The sequence below is a fragment of the Triticum aestivum genome, unplaced genomic scaffold (genome assembly GCF_018294505.1).
Source record: "Triticum aestivum cultivar Chinese Spring unplaced genomic scaffold, IWGSC CS RefSeq v2.1 scaffold162887-5, whole genome shotgun sequence".
In the NCBI taxonomy this organism is placed as follows: Eukaryota; Viridiplantae; Streptophyta; class Magnoliopsida; order Poales; family Poaceae; genus Triticum; species Triticum aestivum.
The window spans coordinates 25,314-31,493 of NW_025226008.1; the positions used below are offsets into that span (position 1 = coordinate 25,314).

The 6,180-nt window shown below is 43.4% G+C and overlaps 1 non-coding gene across 1 annotated transcript; it reads left to right on the top strand.

The window, feature by feature from the left end:
- The first annotated feature begins 5,297 nt into the window (after window positions 1-5,297).
- TRNAP-UGG (transfer RNA proline (anticodon UGG)) lies at window positions 5,298-5,372 on the top strand. The gene has a single exon. It is a non-coding gene; the product is annotated as a tRNA-Pro (tRNA).
- The last annotated feature ends 808 nt before the right edge of the window (window positions 5,373-6,180 follow it).

Here is a 6,180-nt window from a genome sequence, read left to right on the forward strand (position 1 = left end):
AGGAGTCGTGGCGGTTGTATGCCACAAGGTCCCTATAGACAAGGGGACAAGTGAATCATCGCTTTTGGGCGCAGGCAGCCCTCTACCATCCATCCCATTGCATTCCTCTCGTAGAGTACTGTACCGTCTCAGACCAGATACATCTATGGAAAGAAAGGATTTCATAGAAAATCTGCATTTTTCTATTTTTTTATCCCCATGCATTCCGTTATTCCCGTAACTATGGATTGATTGTCCCTACCTAACTAAATGGTAGTGGTCTAGGGAGCGCAATTGCTAGAGCACGGGAGAATGAAGAGTAATGATTTAAGCAAGAGCAGCCGGACGGACTACTATAGTCAGTCTAGTGACTACTATAGTCTTTTCTTTCTTTGTAGTTAAGTAATAATGTTTGGTATAGCAGCCTTTCCGAGCGAGTCTCTGGGATCTCCTGTAAATCCCCATGATGTGGTAAAGGGAGGATATTAGGGGAAGCAGTGAGTGGAGATTCCCCTGCGGAGAGCCGGATGAGGGGAGACCCTCACGTCCGGTTCGGAGGGCGAGGATATCCCGACCCTACTATCATTATGCCATTGCAATTTTACTTGGTTCAACTCCATTTGTGACCTTTTCTCGTATGTGGGACTCTCTATCTACTTGGGTAGATTCTAGATCGTCTTTCATTTTGTTAGTGAGTAATTTTCTTATTAATAAGTCAAGTCAAGAGTAATAAGAGAACTGTAGGAGCTTGCCAGGACGGCTTGGTAAGCAAGCTACCTGTTATGTAGGCGCCAACTCCCAGTTCTTTCTCTTCTTTCTTTTTGATTTTTTATTCTCGTTTTTTTTACTAAACGTATAATCTCCTTTCTGGGGAAGGGGTAACATAGACGGAGGCACATGTAGACAGATACAGACTTTTTCAATCTTTTGCCTAAGCGAAGTAGTTGATCCCTCCGAGGTAAGGGCGAATCGAGACCGAAAGCTACTAATAAAATAGCATAATCTGAACACATAGTTTAAGTACAAACTGTTAAAGCTCCCTGGTCTCGAAACGGCCGGCTTTGGTTCAGCTCTCGCGGCCACCTTACACACTAATAAAATCGTCAGCTTCCTTCCCCACTCATCGCCCTCACTTTAAGACAAAAAATCCAATTCGATTCAAAGATCGGAATCATACCTCTTGCGGGCAAGGTCGGCTCAAGAAATGGAAGTTGTGAGATGGAAAGAAAACCACGAAAAAAGAACTGAATTAGGGATCAATCCATACGCGGCTTGCCTTCTCCCCTTCCCCATAGTAAGCCAGCCAATAGAATAGTACCCTAACTTAAGAAGTTCTCTTAGCTAGCGCATGTCCATTAATGTGACCACCGCATGCTCCTGCATGAGTTTCATGAATGGTTTGTTTTCGAATCCTATCTCTCAGGGGAAAGGTATCTTTTTTCAATTCGAACAACGGTATCCCTACCTGGCAAACTATCCTCGTTTTCGAAGTCCCTAGTTTTGTCCTCTGCTGTAGTATTCCGGTTAGTAGACGGCTTCCTTCATCGGAAATCTAGCTAGTGCTTTCCATTAGGTGTGCAACGAAGGATAGCCTTGCTTTTCTTCTGATTCTGATTCAGTCCAAAGATAGAGACAAAAGAAAGGTAATTATTGAATCGGACTTGGCTTCTTTTTCGGCATGGGCAAAGGTTTGGCAATTCCACCATTAGCAAAGGTTTAATCGGTTGACGGTATCCTTGGCGAAAGGCACCTGGTGAGAGTAGCTGCTTCTGCTGTGCTACCTCCAACTATGAAGTTCAGCACATGAACAATACAAAGTACTTTGTTTCCAAAAACAATACAGAGAACAAGACCACAAGAAAACAATTTAAAAGAACTACTTGTAGGCAGCAGCATCTGGACAACAGGCTTAAAAGCTTCCAGAAAAATGATAGCACAGACAGCCGAAACAATTTTCCTAATATTTCTTTAACTTGACCTTTTTGCAGTACATCTAATAGCATATAGGGGAATGCCTTTTTTATATTACATTTGCACCAAACCAAGCTATTCTTAATACTAATTCCTTTGCATAGATACTTTCCAAAGTGCGGAGAATAGCAACAGAGAGAAAACGCTGCAGAAGATATCACAATTGAATTACTAACCTGGTACTTGTTCATAGATTTTCTAGCATCTTCAATAAGCTTTGATTCTTACTCAAGTAGTTTGGTTTGTAGTGTCGTTTTTTTCTTGACTCTAGTAGTGTAGTTAGCATGCCTTCCGTTCCTTGCTTGCTTATGCACTTTTGAATTAAAGACGACCTTTCAATTCATTATTGACTGGATAAAGTAGTATTAGTTAATATACGCTGATTCAGACAAATCAAAAATAAGAGACAGTCTTTTTCGATAATGTATGCTGGGACAGACCTGTAGGTGAGCACAAGCACAGCCAGCCTTCCACCTCTTTATACTTATGTTTAGCAGTGTACCTGGTCTTACTTCTTTTTCAGTTTACGCTTGTGTCCCAAGCTTGCAAGTTCGAAGAAGAGTATTGTATTGACCTGAATCAAGTTGTTTGCCTACCCGCCGTTATGTCTTAGCTAGGAATGAGCTGTGAACAAAATAGAAATAGTTGTTACTTGAGTCGATAATGACTTTGTGTCGATTTGCTATTTTCTATAAATTGGACTGGTACCATGTATTGTAACATAAGCTTTTGTATAAGAGCTGAGATGTAGTTAAGATTACACTGGATCCTCTCTCTGTTTTGTTGCTTCCTTCCATTATCTCCAACAACTGGTATCAACACTAGGAACCTTCACGGTCAGGGTTGATTTTCTTAGACCACTATGAACACTAGTAATTGGTTCTTTCTACTTCAGGCATGGTTCTCTCTAGTTAGTGGAAGAGTGTACAACATAGGGATTGGTATCAGTCACACATTTAGGAAAGAAAGTGAAAGGGGAGGGAAAGAGCGGTTCGAAGGTCAATGAAATGATAAAAAACCACCAGGTCGAGTTCGCTTCTCCCTTCCGTTTGGTGTTTAGGATGTGAAGTTTATATAAGAAGCGAGGAAAGGGGAACTGCGCTAAATGGATAATTTCATCCTGGTGATGGGCTATTCCAATGGGCATGCATCTGAGATATGGGCTTTGAGCGTAGGAACGCCCACCTTTACAAGAGCTCAGTTCTAAGATTGTTTGCGCGCAGGCACCACTACTATTCTGTCTTTTCTTGTTATGCATCCGGTCCTAGAAATCTTTTTTTTTCTGACCGGAGGAAGAGAAATAAAAACGTCACTTCGCTCGCCTTGGGGGACCTAATTAGGAGCTGATTGATTTCTTTAATAGATATGAAGATGCCTTGAATGAACCCAAGCAAGCCGAAATAGAATACTATAAGTATGAAGTGGACATCTATGGTTTAATTGGAAACATCTCTTTTCTATTTAGATTTTGCCAGTGCCTCCCTTTGTGGCAGAGCGAGCGCCTTGACTAAGATAGATTGACTCTTTCATTCTTTATTTTATTTTATTCTGGTTCCAATCGTTTGAGGAAAACCCCCTTTGGCATCAATGAAACTCTGTTATATAGGAGTTCAAAAACCTCATTTCGTTTGAGAGATAGTGGAATTTCTTCTTTCAACACGTACATCGACGAGGGTGTCGATGACTTGAGTGAGGAATGGTCATGTGCTAGAGGCCGTACCTTTGGAGTAAGACCTCAACAAGGGGGTGTGCAGTTTAAATGTAAATGACGAGCATGGAGAGGCCAAGGTCATTTGTAATTAGGTGTGGCTGATGCAAGAAGACTGGCGAGCTGTCCATGGTGAGAAAAGTTGTGATGCTACTGCAGGGGGCATCCTGGTGTAGTTGAGGGCGCAGAACTTCTGTGCGGGTACAACTGGCACTTAAAAGACCTTCCGTGTAGATGAGTTCTCTTGAGTGAGACTAATCGAGTTATGAAGAAACCTTTGCGATGGTGCTGTGCAGTTGGGTTCTCTATGGAGGAACTTCGTTGTGGGGACCAAGGGGTCTTCTTAAGAAGAGTTGCTTTGATGAAAAGAGTGTAGCCATGATGGCAAGTCAAGGTGGGGCCCTGTGAAGGCAAGCCTTGTGTATGTTGGCGTGATGACGAGAGAAAGGAAATGCCCAGGAACAATAGCTGTCCGTAGCACACCCTGCAATGACTTCGACCAGCGGACCAGCCTATCCAATACCCTACGCCATGACCTTAGAAGTTCGTACCCCATGATATTAAATGACACCCGTAGACATTTGATCATTCATACCTCACAGTACGCTCTCTTTCTTTTTTTTTGGACTTTGAATTCCAAGCGAAGGAAGCTCAGTGAAAGATAGACTGGGATTTGACAGCAAGAAGAAAGCAATCATAGTACGCGGCACACACCGCTGACGAATGAGATTGACGTCCCAAACCAACACAGGTTCAAGATTAAGTGCAGAACCAAGAATGCCGTGGATAGAAAAGTGAGTGCTTCCTCAAGCTTCATGAAGGAAGGGTCCAAGGACCTAAGCGACAACCTCTACGAAAAAGAAAAACCTATATATAGATAGTGGTATGTGTTCACTGACACTAAATAGACTTGGCTCGGGGCAGAACTGAGTGGCTAGGCTAAGTTCCCTAGTCTTCTATTGGCCTACCCACCCCTATGACATGGAGGCCCTTACCCTTCTCCAACAAGCGTTCCACCACGCGGCGATTAATTACCGCTTTCCGTCTCAATCCGTTCCAGACCAAGCCCCTTCTCTGATCGGGGGAAGGTCATTCTAAAACATCAGATCTCCCATTGATGCTGATCAAAAATAAGTTTATCCACCTAGAATATATGATATGTACCGAAAGATTGGATGTCATTTCTAAACACCAGGCGGGACGAGCAGCCCTATACCACGTGTAGCCACACTCTAGTGTCCTTTTCTACTTAGTTGGACAGATCACTTCAGAAAATCGTATAAAAATCAAGCAAGAAAACGGATGCGCTAACGCGCAACGGCTTTCACGCTAGTTGCTCAAAAAATCGTATAAAAAACAAGCAAGAAAAAGGTTCTGGCAGGCTGCGTGGGACTGTAAATCCTCTTTCGCTGGCTGGGCCCTTTGGACTCGAAATCCAAACGGAGTGAGTGGTTCGATTCCACTCTCAGAACGAGACTGAACGAAATAAAATGCAAGTGAAACGAGAAGAGAATCAAATTGTAGGCTTCTTTCCTAAAAGCGGTGGTTCTCGCCTCCCCGTGCCCAAAGCGGGGTGGGCGACAGCGCTGCGGTTCTTTTCTTTATCGATCGGGTAGATCCATATGTTCTGAGGGGGGGACGAGGTGTAGCGCAGTCTGGTCAGCGCATCTGTTTTGGGTACAGAGGGCCATAGGTTCGAATCCTGTCACCTTGATGTGGTATTCACATAATGGGGCCGAAGTGCAAAGCCCCGCAGCCTATCCGTGGTCGGGAAGGCAGGGGTATTAAAAGTGAAACTTGGCTTGCGTGTGGGCGCACACAAAGGAGACTGAGTTGGATTGCAAAGCCTCTCAGACAGAAGGAACCTGTTTTAAAAACCCCTTTCTACAATCTTGAGAAATCTCACGCAAGCAACTACACGCCGCAAGTCTTCGGTATTGTTCGCAAGGAATTTGAAAAGATTGACACCGCTTTTTTTCTTTTCGAGCATGCCAAGCCTCCAGTAGAGCGGAGTTCTGTGCATGAAGTAGGCGCAGTTTACAAACTAGTGAATGGTCAAATGAATAGGCTCGTTTCATCAGGGGTAACCAAGGAGTAAGAATGATTTGATAAAGTAAACATTCCCTTTGAGTGCGGTTCCTTCAGAACAAGCTCTTCCCTTTTCAGATTGCTTCTTTGGGCCACTTGAGCATCGACTGGGCAAGGTCGGATTCCCTCTACTTCGGGTGGCTACTATTTCTCAACAATGTTTTTTCATTTGATCCAATAGCCCTCCGTTAGATAGGAACAGCTTTGCTAAATACTGAGAACTCTCGAATAGAATATGAGAAGGGAAAGATCCTTTACATAAGGAACTATTGATCATAGGCGTACACTCTGAAAAGAATTGAATGAAACTCTCTTGTTTCGTCAACTTTGATATCATTAGCTGTCTCTGTAGCTGGCTCTCATGTCTGGTGTTCCAAGTAAAAACTTCTCAACTAGCTGGGTCACCGCTGTTTTAAACCCTGACTTGGAATCAG